Raw genomic sequence first — 18,897 nt, forward strand, 5'->3', positions numbered from 1 at the left:
TGGTGTAAAGCTAGCCACCATTGGCCTCTGGAAACATGTTCTCTGGATGAATCACGCTTCACAATCTGGCAGTCGAATCTGGGTTTGGCAGATGCCAGGAGAACACTACCTGCCCCAATGCATTGTGCAAACTGTACATTTTTATGGAAGAGGAATAATGGTCTGGGGCTGTTTTTCATGGTTTGAGCTAGGCCCCTTTGTTCCAGTGAAGGATTGTTTTATTTTGTATATTATCCCCTTTATAAATTCCGATCTTGTCTCATCACTGCAACTCCCCAACAGGCTTGGGAAAGGCAAAGGTCAAGTCACGCTTCCTCCGTAACATGATCAACCAAACCCCGCTCCTTAACACCCACCCACTTAACCCAGAAGCCACCCACACCAACGTGTCAGCGGAAACACTGTTGAACTGACAGTCAGCCTGCAAGCGCCCGGCATACCAGAAGGAGTCGATAGAGCGCGATGAGCTAAGTAAAGCCCCCCCGGCCAAACCCTTCCGAAACCAATTGTGCACCACCCTATGGGAATCCCGGTAACGGCCGGTTGTGACACAGCCTGGGATGGAACCCTGGTCTGTAGTGGAGCCTCAAGCACTGTGATGCAGTGCTTTAGACCGCTGCGCCACTCAGGAGGCCTAAGTGAAGGGAAATCTTAACGCTACAGCATACAATGGCATTCTAGACGATTCCATCCTTCAAACTTTGTTCAACTTTCCTTTTTCAGCATGACAATGCCCTCGTGCACAAAGCAAGGTCCATACTGTACAGAAATGGTTTGTGGAAGAAATTGACTGGCCTGCACAGAGTCCAGACCTCAACTGCATCGAACACCTTTGGGATTAATTGGAACGCCGACTGCAAGCCAGGCCTAATCTCCCAACATCAGTGCCCGACCTTACTAATGCTCTTATGGAAAGCAGGTGGCTGCATACTTTTGGTCATGTAGTGTCGTTTTTAGTGATGATGCAATTAAATAAAACGCCTCACTCTTTCCTACAATTTCCCCTATCTTTTGTTATGTTACCCTGGCCTTTGCTTTCGCTGCCTATTATCCGGCGGTGGAAAAATTACTCAAAAGTCATACTTGAGTAAAAGTAAAGATACCTTAATGGAAAATGACTCAAGTAAAAGTGAGTCACCCAGTAAAATACTTATTGAGTAAAAATCTAAAAGCATTTGGTTTTAAATATACTTCAATATCAAGCGTAAATGGAATTGCTAAAAGTATTACTAATTTCAAATTCCTTATATTATGCAAACCAGACAGCACAACTTTTAAAAATGTATTTATGGATAGCCAGGGGCACACTACAACACTGATATTAATTTACAAACCAAGCATTTGTGTTGTGAGTCCACCAGATCAGAGGCAGTAGGGATGACCAGGGATGTTCTCTTGATAAGTGCGTGCATTGGACCATTTTCCTGTCAAACTGTAACAAGTACTTTTGGGTGTCTGAGGAAGAAAAGAAAAAACGACTTGAGTAGTTTAAAGTATTTTTTACTTAAGTACTTTACACTCTACTTGTATCCAGTTGCAAGTGTTGATACATTTATTCGAGCAACATAGCACCCTGCTTCCTACTGCTAGTTTACCAATGAAACCAGATGTGGCTGGAAGTGGTGCAAAAAAATAATTTAGAGTGTGTCAAAAAATGTTTTCGCAAAGGTAGAAACTGTTACAAAGGATGAGATCGTATTACGACATGCTCCTGTCTGAGCGCGCGAAGCGTCACTATAGTCCACACGCCGCCTTCAGTTTATTCGCAGTCGAAGGGAGGAGAGCTAGATAATACGCTGCAGTGTATTGTAGTGGTGCTAGTGTAGCAGACTATTTGGGTTTCAGACCTTGTATAATTCTCGAACCCTCCTGAGGGATAGAGAATATTTGGACACTGGGAACACGTCGGCGCACCTAGCCTACGGCAAGCAATGAATTCACGCGGTTTCCGGTTCTTCGTCGCTATCTCTGAGCTGAAGAAGACTGTAACAGTATGTATAACGTTAGTAGCTAACTAGAGCAGTCGACTGTTTTCATACCTGGGTTTGCAGAAAAGTAAAGCATGACAACGTCCTCCGCGGGGTAAAACTACGACTGGCTATATTATGTTATGAGGTGAGTAACCTCTACATGTTTACTATAGCCTACAGTAATTGCTGCATTATTTTCCCGGATTTAGCCATATGTTCCCACGTTGTGGATCCTAACTGTATAGCCTAATTCATTCTAAGAAATAATGTAATAAGCTACCTTGATCCAATTGTCTACACACAATGTACACACAAATAGAGCTACAAACTTGGTTCACTTCATATCCCTGGTTTGTCCTTTCATAGAAAAACTTAAACTACTGTAAATTCAACTTCAACATGAATTCAAATGGCATTGTACATTTAAACGTTTGTGAATACATACTAGCCTACTGTATACTTCTACTATGCCGTTTCATTAGAAGAAGCAACCTGTAACAATGTACTGCGTTGACAGATGTAAGGTAAACTGTTTTGAGAAACTATGAGAGGAAATTACAGAGAGCACAATGGTAACTGAAAAACAAAATATATTCATCATTGTAGTAAGCATAATAGTTCATAAACTGTCATAGGTTTTCCAAATCTTGTAGAACAGCTCCTGTCCTGGGGTGAGCATGACAGCTCCATGGGTCCACAACCTGGTCTCAGTTCATTTTGTATTATTCTGGTCGTAAATCCAAGACAATCCATTAAGTACGATACGCTATACAAGCATTTCGCTACACTCGCATTAACATCTGCTAACCATGTGTATGTGACAAATAAAATTTGATTTGATTTGATTTATATATACAAAAGTATGTGGACATGCCTTCAAATGAGGGGATTTGGCTTTTTCAGCCACAACGTTGCTGACAGGTGTATAAAATTGAGCACACAGCCATGCAATCTCCATAGTGAAACATTGGCAGTAGAATGGCCTTACTGAAGAGCTCAGGGACTTTCAATGTGGCATCGTCATAGGATACCACCTTTCCAACAAGTCAGTTTGTCAAATTTCTGCCCTGCTGTTGTTGTGAAGAGGAAACTTATATGAGCAACAACGGCTCAACCTTGAAATGGTAGGCCACACGAGCTCACAGAACAAGAGCCGATTATCTCGGTTGCAACACTCACTACTGAGTGCCAAACTGCCACTGGAAGCAACATCAACACAATAACTGTTCATCGAGAGATTAATGAAATGAGTTTCCATGGCCGAGCAGCTGCACACAAGCCTAAGATCACCAAGCACAATGCCAAGCATGCCGCCATTGGACTCTGGAGCAGTCGAAACACCTTCTCTGTAGTGATGAATAACACTTCACCATCTGGCAGTCCTACGGACAATTCAGGGTTTGACGGATGCCAGGAGAATGCTACCTGCCCCAATGCATAGTGCCACCTGTAAAGTTTGGTGGAGGAGGAGTAATGGTTTGGGGCTGTTTTTCATGGTTCGGACTAGGCCCCTTAGTTCCAGTGAAGGGAAATCTTAAAGCTATAAATGACATTATAGATGATTCTGTGCTTCCAACTTTGTGGCAACAGATTGGGGAAGGCCCTTTCCTGTTTCAGCATGGCAATGCCCCTGTGCACAAAGCGAGGTCCATTCAGAAATGGTTTGTCGAGATCAGTGTGGAAGAACTTGACTGGCATGCACAGTGCCCTGACCTCAACTCCATCAAACACCTTTCGGATGAATTGGAACACCGACTGTGAGCCAGACCTAATTGCCCAACATCAGTGCGTGACCTCACTAATGCTCTTGTTCCTGACTGGAAGCCAGTCCCCGTAGCAATGTTCCAACATCTAGTGGAAAGCCTTTCTAGAAGAGTGGAGGCTGTTATAGCAGCAAATGGGGGACAAACTCCATATTAATACCCATGATTTTTTCATGAGATGTCCAATGAGCAGGTGTCCATATATTTTTGGTCATGTAGTGTGTGTAGTAATTTGTGGATGTCCATCATCCATTTCGTATTATATGTTACGAATTGGCAAAATGTATGATATGTTATGAATTCTAGTTAGGTGGCTAACGTTAGCTAGCTGTCTAACGTTAGTTAGGCTAGGGGTTTGGGTTAGGGGTTGTGGTTAAGTTTAGGAGTTAGGTTAAAGGGTTAAGGTCAGGGTTAGGAGAAGTGTTAGCTAAAAAGGTTACGGTCAGGTTTAGGGAAGGGTTAGCTAAAAGGGTTAAGTAACCATCTGTCTTATGTAACCATACCAAATGTAACATATCATACCAATTCGAGTTTCCCAAATTAACGTTTACTATGTTACCTCTAGTCTATGAGACCAGGCTGGGCTTCAGGGCCTGTGGCCAAACAGCTACTCATTACAGCTACAGACCATAGAGTAGAAGCAGCTCTGGTTTCTGTTGGCTGGAGAATGCATGGGGCTCATTATTAGGGGTCACTGTGAGTAGTGTATCATGATACAACTTTGTTACTCAGACATACTGTAAGGTAAATGAAATAATTGTTTTATTATTTATATATTACAGAAACCAATAAGAGATAATTGAAAACATCCAATACAGCAGTATTACACGTTTTCTAGAAGAGTTGTCTCTTAGTGCTGTCTCCTTGCCTGTGATTGATTATTAAGCTCCCACATAAACTGTTCAGTTAGGTGTAGCGTCAGGCAATGATGAACATGATGCCTCATCACAATGTCAATCAACAGAGCTTCTCACATTTCATGTCAAATCAAATCAAAGCTATTCACAGAAATGTTGCAACACATTTCATATGAAAATATATAGTTAATTTAACACTAAAAGTTGCAGTTTCTCCTCTTTTTATATTAGCATATTTTATGAAGATATTTCTGTTTCCAAACAAAAATCAGGACTGACATTTTGTTCTACATATTCTAATTGTTGACTGTCCCAGTGTCCACAGACATTAGCCAGCTTGTGAGTAATCAAAGCAGCCATCTAGCTGAACTGGGTGGAGCACCAGTTATCCAGTATCTTTCCGTGAAAGGTTAGACAAATGCCATAAATAATTGTCCAGAGAAGTTTCGTAATAATGTATCTTTCCAATGGCATGGCACTGTGATTATCTCAGGGGGATAAGGTCAGTGGGGCCAATTAATATCTAATCAGCCTTGCTTGCAGTGTTTGTGTGGACACCATCAAGCTTACTGTGACAGTAAGGATGTGAGACTGTGAGGCATAATCAATGGCAACTGAAGACTGTCTGTGACAGTGAAAGTGTGTTTCTGGTTGCACCTCTTGTTTCTGTGTAGCCAGCAACTGCTGCAAGTGTCCCAAATGGCACCATTTCCCTATATAGTGCACTGCTTCTATTCAAAGGTAGTGCAGCATATAGGGAATATGGTTCCATTTGGGACACACAGTCTGTGTAAAGAGGCCTTAGAGCCAGCTGATAACAGACTGACTGTATGAAGGAATGGAGTGTGTCTGTGTGGACTCTGCCATGTTAAGGGGGATAGCTACATTAAGTGAAGCACCGATGCCAAGATGAGCAGCAGAAAGCAAGTCTACATCCCAAATGGCACCATATTCATTATTTAGTGCACTTCTTTTGACCAGAACTCTCAAACGTAGTGCACTTTATATAGGGTTTAGGGTGCCATTTGGGATCGCAGCCGAAGACTCGTAGTACTTGAGGCATGGATCCAGCTCCCATCTTGGTGGGATCAGAGATGCTGCTCTGATGGTGCTGGGTGGCCGTCAAATGCTTAGCTAGTTCACTGAGCATCATGCTGATGCAGGGCTTGAATTTCATGTTTGTAAAAGAGGGAGGCATCTAAAAAGAAACGGCTGTATGTGGGCCCCCCTTCGCATTGCCGCCCATGATTTTGTCTGTCTTGCTTCCAGTGTTTACTCAAGATTTGAGTCTTGAGTGGCGGTGTGGTTAAGCTTCCCAAAGCTGTATCACTAGATGCAAGATTTTGAGTAGAACCCCCTCCCCCCACACACACACTTTTTCATCAAATCGGCTTTTCATTAAGGTAGCAATTTTATTCCAATGTATATTTACTGCTGCACATTGCATTTTCTTTGAAAGATTATCCTTTTGAATTAACCTTTCAATTAAAGACCTTCTTTTCAAACTTGTTGGCCTCGTGTTCTACCACAAGGTGTAACAAGGTGTGAGTCAACTGGCATTTCTTTTGTTCTCATAAAACGGATGGAAGTAATTTTCTGGGAGATGCTATAGTATTGGAGACATCCGATAAAGGGTGCAAGTGTTTATGGCCTCATAAAGTTCCTTTTTTTCTGCTGTTTGACATCAAAAGGGTGTTTGTTGATATCGTCTGACAGGCAATTAACAGTGTGCTAGTCCAAGACATTCCAATAGGGAGAATGATAATTAGATGTCCGTTTTGTTATCCACTGTAAATGTGACAGGAGGGCTCATAGTTGTCAAACTGCTGGCACTGGGGAATTAGGACGAAGTCTGCGAGGGAATTAAGAGGCACATGGATTATTTTTCTGTTCTTCTGATAATTTTACTTTTCATCAGGCAGTCTGAGATTCTGAATATATTTTCAATTAAACAAAAATTGCTGTCCAACATCATTGGTATGCTCAATGGATCATTTTACATCTCGAAAAGTTGACTTTTGACCACTTTCACCCACAATTCCCTAGTTTTAAAGTTCTCATCATGTCCTCCAGAGATCTTGCAGATCATGTGGCTCATGCTTATGGTAAAGACCGCTGTAGTTTATTCAGTCTTATTTTTATGACTGCATAATTCAGCTTGAGTGAGAAAAGTAATCTGCATCAGCTGGAGCTGTGCACTAGATGAGGGAAAATATCAGGAGTTGAGATAGTAAAATGGTGGCCAAATGTTCTCATTATTTTCTGTTAAAAATGAGTCTATCACCATAGAAGTGTCTTGTTGAACACGGGAGGCATTGCTGCATTTCTGCATTGATCTGAGTGCTATTGTCATGAGGGAAAGTTGTTCTGAAGCTTGTGCTCTTTTACCATCGTTATAATGTAATGTGCTGTGAGTCACGGATGTGTTGTTATTTGTTCTACTGGCATCGTTGATGGCATAGGGGGTACTGTAAGGAGAGAAGCTTGTTAAAAAAATATGGAGTGTGGAGGGAGAAATGAGAGGCAAGTCAATGAGTGGCAGGGAGGGCAGAAACAGTTAGTGACACTTTGGTGAGGAGTTGGGCTGTGAGATAGGGAGGGGATTGCGAGAGAGAGGGAGAAAGAGAGATAGCACGGCTACCGATTGCCATTGTTTACAGCAGTTTTTTGAGACAACCTAGATACCATATAACGTTCTGAGAACCAAATATTTCGTAGAGCTTGGTGAGTGTGTGGTTGTCCTATGGTTATACAGCCTTCCCACACACAACCTTCTGGAAATGGTGCAGGATAGTTGGTTTGGCTTTGGAACATTCTCAGCACATTTAAAGAACATGACAAAATAACGCTATTTTATTGGTATTTCATTACTTTGAAAGAACATTTCCTTAAAGTTTCAACATGGTTACATTTAATACATTTTTTGGTAATGTTCTAGGAACGTTCTCCAACTGGTTTGACATTGGGAATGTTCTCAAATAGAAACAACGTTATTTTGTGGGAATTTCAGTACCTCAGCATAACATTTTCTACATAATGATGTTCTTCAATTGTTCTGAGAATGTTAAGAAACAACATTCTTTTGTAGGAATTTCAGTACTTCAGCATAATTTTTCCTACAGGTTTCCTCATTGTTCTATTTAATTAATGTAATTTTCTTATTATGAGAATGTTCCATAAAAGCCACAAGAAAACATTAGTAATGTTCAAAGAACTTTCTAAGAATGTTTAAAAAAAACATACATTCTGTTCTCAACGTCAACAAAACTCTTTATCTTCTATCTTGTTAAGTGTGTTCAGGTGTGTTGGCCACGCTCACTAATTGGCCACACCTGATCTTAATGAGTGCATGCTTCCTTTGAAATGGGGTTTGTTTGAATAGACTAAACTGAACAGCTTTGCATGAGTTTAAAAAAACATGGCAAGTTAGCTCCATCTTGGTGGTGCAGTGGACTAAATTCCATGGATAGACAACAGAAGATCATAGATTCAAATATCTCTGTTGCCGGGCCAAAATAAAAAGAATACATGTGTTTGCATGACTAATGCCTAAGCAAAGTAGTTTCCATGTGTCCTATCTGTGCTTGGAGTTCAAAACAGTTAATCCAAAGTTATTGAAATGTCCAGTGAAAGTTAAGGGAGTTATCCAAAAACCTCAACATTTCATTGAAAACATTCACACAATTTTGAAAATTTTCTCAGAAAGTTATTTAATTACCTTCAAATAATCTATAATTTTGGTTCTCAGAACTTTAATAAAACCTCCCAGGAAAACTTTCAGGGGACCATAGTAAAAGGTTCTCAGAACCTCCCTGCAATCTAAAAATGAACATTCCCAGAATATTTCATTTCGGTTCTCAGAACGTTTAAAAAACATTCAATTTTACTGGTCAGGAAACTTATGGCTTCCTTCCCAGAACCAATGAGAAACCTAAAACATAAGATACCACAACTTCCAAGGAACCAAATGTGCTAGCTGGGAATGATCTTCTCTTGTGTGAGTCTTGGAGATCATTTAAACTGGTGGCAGCATGCAGTACAGAGCAACTCCCTCATGCTTCTCAGACGGACACAGACAGAAGAACAAGCAGAGAAAGATACTTCTTAAACATACAGCACAACAACAGGCAGTTGAGTGTAGCTGCCTGTAGCTGGGCTATTTCAGGATTTATTGTGTAAAGCTAGAGTATAATATTTGCTCTCTCTGCTACTAGCAACTTCGGATGATCACAATCTCTCTGTTCAGCATGCTGTTTTGTGTTGTTGTTAGAGGTAGACCTAGAGGCAAATCTCATGGTCTTTCTATGCCACTCTCTGTGCATCTTTCTCTCTATCTCTCACTGTCACTCTCCCTCCTGCCTCTCTCGGTCTCATTCTTGCTGTCACTGTCAGTCATTTTTGTACCTGCCTCTCTCTTCCTCCATCTCTCCCATCGCTGCACTCCTCCTTGACAGTGAGTTGTCTCGCCTCGTGTACTCAGGATGTGTGGTCTGGTTGAATTAACCAATTTCAAGTGTGGGGGGAGTCAGTCAGGACCGCTGCATGTGGTTCGCCTGCCGTGTGGTGTGTGCTGTACAGTACGCTACATGTGTTGTATTTCTCCAACTTTTGCAGTGTATTGCCACACAGCACTTAATTTCAAGGCTTTCTAACAGTTACTACCTACCCCGCCACATTGGCAGCCTCAAAACAAAGCTATGTCTCATTCTAACCATTTAGGGCTGGGCTGTATCCAGATTTTCATACTGTTTCTATACCATACAGGGGTATACAGTATTACCCAATGTGCACACAAGGGGCACTACCCCTCCAGCCCCCCGCAAGATTTTTTAAATGTAAAAAAAAAAATTAATATCATACTGTCTGTATTTTCAAATACCCCTGTATACGATATAAACAGTATATCGCCCAAGCATATATTCGACATGCTGTTAAGCAGGGTTGGGGTCAATTCGTATTTTCTTAATTAAATTCAAAACAATGAATTAGAATGGAACTAGAATTGGCCACATACCACAGGAAGCAGCATTTGATTTGAATGAAACATGAAAGTCTCATTCATTTGACAATTTTTTTAATCAAAAGGATATGACACTTAATGCAAAGAATTAAAATATTAGTTTGATTATAACTCATAGATTTCCGTTTTTTTCTTTGTCATGAGATTAGATTGTTTCCTTCCATGCTGCAGCATTTGATCTAATGCATTCTAGGAAATGTATTCTGATATTTAAAAACATGACTGGAATTATGAATTATTATAGATAACCCACAAGATGATCTTAGAATATTTCTAGACCACTGTAAATATTTTTAATTGTTTTTGAGTTTTATTAAATTTCACTGAATTGAATTCTATTTCCTTACCCTCATTCAAATTCAATTCAAATTCTGTTGACTGTGGGGTGTGGCCAATTCAAATTTAATTCAAATTAAAGAGCAATTTGTTCAATTCAGAACTGACCCCTGCTGTTACAGAAGGTGCATGCCACTCCAAAACCACATGCACAGCTATAGCCTCATGTACAAAATTGCAGCTGCAGGGGGCACACAGTGCCATAGTCTCCTATTGTGACTCATACATAACATTCTGGTGTGCTCAAGGCGTCAGTCTACACCCACTGGGCACACGAGACAATTCAATGTCTATTTCATTTTGGTTCAACATAATTTAATTTAAATGACTTGGAAACAACGTTGATTCAACCAGTGTGTGCCCAGTGTGAAGTTGGGAGTGGAGCTGTCGAGATTACTCATAATTAAACAATGAATGCACTGTTGGCGTGTTTTAATGGCTGGAATGAATGATGTTTTGCTTAGCATTATTGCATACTATTGTCTGTCTGCTCATTGTGATGAACTACCATGCCTGCAAGGGCTGGAAATTGCCAGGGAACTCACAGTATGATATTATCACGATACGAAGGTGCCAATATGATATGTATTGCTATTCTCACAATTCTATATGTATTAGGGCTTAGGGCTGTCCCTGACAAAAAATTGAAAATGTGTGTGTTTTAATCAAATCAACTATATGCACTGAGCTTGTCTGATGCTTTAAGCAAACTGTTTGATCAATTGATTAAGACACTGGAGGGAGTCCGATCGCAATTGATTTGATTGTGCCGGGCCTGGCTCAGACTTGCTGCACTGTGTTTAAAAGAAAAAACAGCGAGTGACTGTTGTCTCCTCCTTTCTGCAGCGACCACAATAGAACATAAACAGTGTGGATCGCACTGTCTGTGTTGCTGAAGCTGCAACATAATTACAGCCATTTTTGACTGAAAAGTTATGTTACCGAAATCCCTCATTTGTCTAGGAAAAGCATTCCCTATTCTTTCAACCCTTGCTCTGTTTGTGAAAAATGTACAGTATTGTTCACATGCATGCGATGCATAGGACCTGACCTGTAGCATAGCATATCATAATCACAATAATAAATTGGTTATAACAAACTTTGAACACTGTAACACATGACAGCAAAATGGATGCAGAGGATGTGACAAATAAATTAGAAATGGGGGAATGTTTTGTGGTTGCTCAGCGGGTAAAGGGGAAGTCGGATGTGTCAAATAAATCTGACTGTGGAAAATACTGGAGATCAAGATAAATAAGGTAAGGAGAAAGCACTGTGTGCATATTATGTGTGACAAATAGGTGCTGTTCGATTACAATATAATTTTTCTGAATGTTTGGAACAATGTAAACAACACTAAATAAATAAATAAAAATACCAGAGATGTGTAAAGTCTTTAATACAGCACAGCAAAGATTAAAAACTGCATAATTTGTTTATTCAACGTGGTTGCGTGAGGCTTGGTGCTCACGGAATCAGCAGGTTATTAACCTCTAGCGTCGAGCAATCCCGTATCCGGGAGCGTAATCATAGCCTCAAGCTCATTACCATAACGCAACATTTCCTATTCATGAAAATCGCAAATGAAATGAAATAAATATATTGAAACACAAGCTTAGCCTTTTGTTAACAACACTGTCATCTCAGATTTTCAAAATATGCGTTACAGCCAACGCTAGACAAGCATTTGTGTAAGTTTAACATGGCATAATGCTATGCTATGCTAGGCTGTGCTGGCAGCAGGCAACATTTTCACAAAAATAAGAAAAGCAACCAAATTAAATAATTTACCTTTGAAGAACTTCAGATGCTTTCACTCAGGAGACTCCCAGTTAGATAGCAAATGTTCCTTTTTTCCAAAAATAATATTTTTGGAGGCGAAAAACGTCACGTTTGTTCATCCTGCTTGGCTGAGAAATCGACCGAAAATACTTCAACTATAACGCCAAACTTTTTTCAAAATTTGCTCCATAATATCGACAGAAACACGGCAAACGTTGTTTAGGATCCATCCTCAAAGAATTTTTAACATATGTATTCAATAATATATCCGTGGAGGCAGTTGGTTTCTTAAAAGAAACTATTGGAAAAATGGCTACCTCAGTATTTTACACAACGTTTTCTCCGGGAGACACCATGCGTCCACTTGCCCTATTTGGTCTCTTACAGCCATTCTCCAATGGAAATGCCTAAAAAGACGTCACAATGCTGCAGACACCTTGAGGAAAACGTGGAAAACGTAAGCTGACTCCTAGCTGCTTCACAGCCATATAAGGAGTCATTGGCATGAGGCGGTTTCAAAAAATGCGGCACTTCCTGATTGGATCTTTATCTGGGTTTCACCTGTAACATCAGTTCTGTGGCACTCACAGACAATATCTTTGCAGTTTTGGAAACGTCAGAGTGTTTTCTTTCCAAAGCTGTCAATTATATGCATAGTCCAGCATCTTTTCGTGACAAAATATCTTGTTTAAAACGGGAACGTTTTTCATCCAAAAATTAAAATAGCTCCGCCTATATCCAAGAAGTTAAACAAACACTCAAAAACAGGCAGAAGCAGGATCTGTCTTATTTCTGTAGAGAGATATGGTTGATTTATCAATCCAGGCACATTTAACAGTTAGGCTATTGATTATACAGTAGACATAAATAAGTTGGTTTCCTCTCTCCTCACTTTTCTTAGACAATTAAGGCAAGGGCTGTTTTCTCTTCTAACACCGCCGCATTGTTCTCAACACCAATATGCGGGTTAACTTTGCTATTATGCACATAGCAGCATGGTCTAGGAAATGGCGCCAGTTCGACAGCGCCATTTCCTAGACCGTGTTTCAGAACCGCGGACAGCGACCAGTATCCAACATGGGAGAAAGCGCATTTGTTATAAAATAATATAACTTTTATTTGTGTTGCACCATTGTTCTTATATAATATAACCATATACCATTTCAGTAGCACATCTTGGACTGTGCCATCCCCACGACCTCCACAATGGATCAGTCCATTCAGACAGGCTCGAATCAGACAGGTGTCTTGTACACCATGAATTGTTAATTATTTTTTATTTTTTTGCTACTGCTCGACTAAAGAAATCTTGGTCGACCAACAGCCTATCGAGCAAACAATTGACCAGTCGAGTAAGCAATTGATGCCTTAATGGTGATTAGATACTGCAATTTTATTGCAAATTTGATGTTCCAAACATCTGTTCGATGCTAATGTAGAACGCCATAGGACGTTTTTGTGTTGGTTAAGGGCAGTCAGGTCTGGAGAGAACCAAGGGCTATATCTGTTACTGGTTCTAAATTTCTTGAATGGGGCATGCTTATTAAAGATGGTGAGGAAGGCATTTAAATACAAAAAACAGGCATCCTCTACTGACGGGATGAAGTCAATATCCTTCCAGGTCGATTAGAAAGGCCTGCTCGCTGAAGTGTTTCAGCAAGTTTTTTTAGAGAGTTGGATTTTTAAAAGTAGAAGTTCAAATTGTTTGGGTACAGACCTGGATAGTAGGACAGAAGTCTGCAGGCTATATCTGCAGTAGATTGCAACACCTCCCCCTTTGGCCGTTCTATCTTGTCTGAAAATGTTGTAGTTAGGGATGGAGATTTCAATAAAGGTTAAATAAATAAATAAGAAGAAAAATACCAGAGTTTTGGTGCAGGTACAGCAGACTAGCGCTACCTAACGCTAACTAGCAAAAAAAAATGGTTGCCTTAGTTTGGACACACCTACTCATTCAAGGGTTTTTCTTTTCTTTTTACTATTTTCTACATTGTAGAATAATAGTGAAGACATCAAAACTATGAAAAAACATGGAATCAATTTTCTTTTAAACAAATCAAAACATATTTTAGATTCTTCAAAGTAGCCACCCTTTTTCTTGATGACAGCTTTACACACTCTTGGCATTCTCTCAACCAGCTTCACCTGGAATGCTTTTCCAACAGTCTTTAAGGAGTTCCCACATATCCTGAGCACTTGTTGGCTGCTTTTCCTTCACTCTGCAGTCCAACTCATCCCAAACCATCTCAATTGGGTTGACGTCGGATGATTGTGGAGGCCAGGTCGTCTGATGTGTGTTTGGGTCATTGTCTTTTTGAAAATCAAATGAGAGTCCAATTAAGCGCAAACCAGATGGGATGGCTTATCGCTGCAGAATTCTGCGCTAGTCATGCTGCTTAAGTGTGCCTTGAATTCTAAATAAATCACAGCCAGTTTCACCAGCAAAGCACACCCACACCATCACACCTCCTCCTCCATGCTTCAAGGTGGGAACCATGACATGCAGAGATCCTCCGTTCACCTACTCTGTGTCACACAAAGACACGGCGGTTGGAATCAAACATCTTAAATTTGGACTCATCAGACCAAAAATACAGATTTCAACCAGCTTAATGTCCAATGCTCGTGCAAGTCTTTTCTTTATATTGGTGTCCTTTAGTAATGGTTTCTTTGCAGCAATTCGACCATGAAAGCCTGATTCACGCAGTCTCCTCTGAACAGTTGATGTTGAGATTTGTCTGTTACTTTAACTCTGAAACATGTAATTGGGCTGTAATCTGAGGAGAATGAACTAGTCCTCTGCAGCAGAGGTAACTCTGGGTCTTCCTTTCCTGTGGCTGTCCTCATGAGAGCAAGTTTCATCATAGCGCTTGATGGTTTTTGCGACTGCACTTGAAGAAACTTTCAAAGTTCTTGAAATTATCCGGATTAACTGACCTTTGTCTTAAAGTAATGATGGACTGTCTTTTATTTTTGCTTATTTGAGCTGTTCTTGCCATGATATGGACATGGTATTTTACCAAATAGGGTTATCTTCTGTATACCACCCCTACCTTGTCACAACACCACTGATTGGCTCCAACACTAAGAAGGAAAGAAATTACACAAATTACACTTTTAACAAGGCACACCTGTTAATTGAAATGCATTCCAGGTGACTACGTCATGAAGCTGGTTGAGAGAATGCCAAGAGTGTAAAAAGCTGTCATCAAGGCAGAGGTTGGCTACTTTGAAAAATCTCATATCAAATATATATTGATTTGTTGAACACTTTTCTTTTGATTACTACATGATTCCATATGTGGTATTTCTTCACAATTATTCTACAATGTAGAAAATAGTAAAATAAAGAAAAATCCTCGAATGAGTAGGTGTGTCCAAACTTTTGACTGGTGTGTGTGTGTTTGTATGTGTATGCTAAGAGGTGTAATGGCTCAGAATGGGACTAAGTGAAGCGTATGGGTGTCTGCCAAGGACTGGATGAACAGCTGATCTGCTTGGAGGTGCAGGAGATTTATGACCCCCCAGAACAAAGCGGTGTCTGCCGTGGAACTATAAACCATAAATCACACAGAACTGGGTCAGACCGGGTCAGCAGCTCCTCTCATCTGTGTGTGTGGCTTGTACCTGTATGTGTGTTTTAAGTGTTTTTAATGCTTTCCTCTGAAAATTGATCTCCCTGTCTCTGATGCTTGTTGACATACACTACTGTTCAAAATTTTGGGGTCACTTCGAAATGTCCTTGTTTTTGAAATTATCATTTTTTTGTCCATTTAAAATAACAACATAAAATTGATCAGAAATGCATCGTAGACATTGTTAATGTTGTAAATTACTATTTTAGCTGGAAACGGCAGATCTTTTATTGGGATAGGTGTACAGAGGCCTGTTATCAGCAACCATCACTCCTGTTTTCCAATGGCACATTGTGTTGTGTTAGCTAATCCAAGTTTATAATTTTAAAAGGCTAATTGATCATTAAAAAACCATTTTGCAATTATGTTAGCACAGCTGAAAACCGTTGTTCTGATTAAAGAAGCAATAAAACTGGCCTTCTTTAGAATAGTTGAGCATCAGCATTTGTGGGTTCGATTACAGGCTCAAAATGTCCAGAAACTTGTCAGCCAATTCTTGTTCTGAGAAATTAAGGCTATTCAATGCAAGAAATTGCCAAGAAACTGAAGATCTCGTACAACGCTGTGTACTACTCCCTTCACATAACAGCGCAAACTGGCTCTAATCAGAATAGAAATAGGAGTGGGAGGCCCCGGTGCACAACTGAACAAGAGGTGTCTAGTTTGAGAACCCGACGCCTCACAAGTCCTCAACTGGCAGCTTCATTAAATAGTACCCGCAAAACACCAGTTTCAACGTCAACCAGTGGAGGTGACTGCGGGATGCTGGAACACAGGAGTGATTGTTGCTGATAATGGGCCTCTGTACGCTCATGTAGATATTCCATAAAAAATCTGCCGTTTTCAGGTACAGTAGTCATTTACAACATTAACAATGTCTACACTGTATTTCTGAACAATTTCATGTTATTTTAATTGTCCAAAAATGTGGTCTTTCAAAAACAAGGACATTTTTCACTGACCCCAAACTTTTGAATGGTAGTGTGGATTCAATTGGTTTCTCGAGTGGCTTCTGTATTTTCCAGAGGAAGATTTGAGCTTTTGTGTGTATTACGGATGTATACGATGCTGTGTTCCATGTGGATCACAGTGGTTTATGTTCCTTTTAATTAATATTGTAACCTTGCTTTCCTGAAGTCTTTGCTGTCTAGATGTATTCTGTGTAATAATTGCAAAATGTTTAGGTGTCAATCAAAGCTGATTATTTATTATCTTGTTCTAAAGCCAAAATGTCAGTGGCTTTTTTTATTACCTCAAACTATTTTCTGCTAATTCTATTTATTAACCTTCATTCATCCAGCCTTTATCGAGGCTTTCCACTGACATGAAGCATGTATTTTGATATAGACTGTAATATCTTAATGGCAAATTATGTTTTAGGTTTAGTGTAAGGTTGTAATTGAACTAGCAAAGTATTTGCCTGTCTGTGTCTTTCAATGCTATGGTGGTTGGTTTAATAAGGTCAATACGTCTGCTGTGCCTATGGGGATCAAGGCTAAAGGTGAAACATGGATTTATGCAAAGGTAGTGAGGGCAATCATGCCATTGACATGCTTTCATTTTACTTTAATATACAGAACTAAAAAAATCTAAATCCCTTATTGACTTGTTATACAACATTTCAGAGACACACACATGTCAAGGCAAAGTAGCCTAAAATGGGTATCCAGGGCAATTAATTTCTAGAGTTGGTGTAATTTCAGGAACCTATTTCAGTAAGTAATTTTTAAAAAGCTGGGATGAATATAGAGATAAATAATCTGTGTCAGGAATAGGAAGTGGGGAGAGAAAAAGATGGATCTTAATTTAGTTTGTAGTGTTGCTCAAAGAGGCATTGAGTCGCTGCTGGAAATCAAACAATTGCAAATGCCTACCTGTGTTTAGGAATGGAACTTATATTGTCAAATTGATCTCCAATGTCGAGCACATGTGAGATGGCGCAGTTGAGCAAAATTAAACATCTTTGAGCAAGCGAACACTGAGTCGAGAGCACAGAGGATTGGTCCCGCGAGCAGAGGATGAGTGCTGCAAGAGCACAGACCAGTCGAGAGATCAGAGGATGTGTTCCGCGAGCAGACAAGCCAAACTTGAGAGCTTGCAGGCGTGACTTTGGGCGAGCAGAACATTATTGTTGCAGATCAAAAAGAAAATGTCTGAATCCAAAAATATTGAGCCGTAAGCAAAGAAACATGGTTCAAGCATGTAAAAATTATTTAAAGCATTGTTCACCGAAAATAATCACATGGCTTTGTCCAGTTTTTTCTCTCTCAAGTCTTTGCACCTTCGGGTTTCAATTATTAATTGTTTTGATTGAATTTCAGGTTGGTGTGGTTGGGCTTAGAGGCAGGTGTTTTTCTAGAAACCTTAGATTGGTCACTTTCACTGGAGTGATGGACGAACTAACAAGTACTTTCCCTTGGCCAGTCCCGTGTTGTGTGATTGGTCTGCATGACGTCTTCTTTGGTGCATGACGTCAAACAGATGTGCTTCAGAGCCGTCGGTTTAGCTAGCTACATACTCTCTTTGGCTAGCTAGCATTCTGTTCTGTAAGATATGTTTGTATATTGTGTTAGATTTGTTGTTTTATAAAAGTAAGTAAACATGTTCAGCCAACTAGCTGGCTTGAACAGTAAGCACCAAACGTCTTGGGAAAACCAGCTTCAACTTCATATATAAGCAAAGTAATTGGGAAATAAGTTAAATATCTACTAATCCTTTAGTGGACTCTACTTGCTGAAGTTAGCTAGATAGCTAATTACTTGTTAGCCAGCAAAGTTTGTCTGTATGACGAAAAGCAAACAGTCAGCTCTAGCTAGGTAACACAATTTTCTTAACTTTTCCACAAAGTGTATGTTATGTGTTTGCTTGATATGAGGGAGTTAAACCTCAATGCATTAAACACTAAGTCCTGGACATCATTTCATATAGCTAAATATAATTACTCCATTGTTGGGAATAACATGTGGGTACACACATAATAATGACACAATGATAACATTGAAATAAAGGAAGGACTAGTGGGCTAATTTACAGAAAGTGCAGGAAATTAAATGAAGGCAGGATCCAATATTTGCGGTATTTATTCATCCCAAGGGCACTCACAGCATATGGGGATTTTGAATTATATAGAGACATCAAATCAAATCAAATCAAATCAAATGTATTTATATAGCCCTTCGTACATCAGCTGATATCTCAAAGTGCTGTACAGAAACCCAGCCTAAAACCCCAAACAGCAAGCAATGCAGGTGTAGAAGCACGGTGGCTAGGAAAAACTCCCTAGAAAGGCCAAAACCTAGGAAGAAACCTAGAGAGGAACCAGGCTATGTGGGGTGGCCAGTCCTCTTCTGGCTGTGCCGGGTGGAGATTATAACAGAACATGGCCAAGATGTTCAAATGTTCATAAATGACCAGCATGGTCGAATAATAATAAGGCAGAACAGTTGAAACTGGAGCAGCAGCACAGTCGGGTGGAAGTTGAAACTGGAGCAGCAGCATGGCCAGGTGGACTGGGGACAGCAAGGAGTCATCATG

The 18,897-nt window shown here is 40.0% G+C and overlaps 1 protein-coding gene across 1 annotated transcript in view; it reads left to right on the top strand.

Annotated features, from left to right (window-relative positions):
- The first annotated feature begins 1,779 nt into the window (after positions 1-1,779).
- Positions 1,780-18,897, top strand: part of LOC112252660 (alpha-1,3-mannosyl-glycoprotein 4-beta-N-acetylglucosaminyltransferase C) — a 199,079-nt gene continuing 181,961 nt past the window's right edge. Inside the window, exon 1 of the mRNA XM_024424099.2 lies at positions 1,780-2,115. The gene's annotated coding sequence lies outside the window, so the exon portion shown is untranslated. The remainder of the gene's footprint in view (positions 2,116-18,897) is intronic.

Source organism: Oncorhynchus tshawytscha, linkage group LG06, assembly GCF_018296145.1.
Source record: "Oncorhynchus tshawytscha isolate Ot180627B linkage group LG06, Otsh_v2.0, whole genome shotgun sequence".
NCBI lineage: Eukaryota > Metazoa > Chordata > Actinopteri > Salmoniformes > Salmonidae > Oncorhynchus > Oncorhynchus tshawytscha.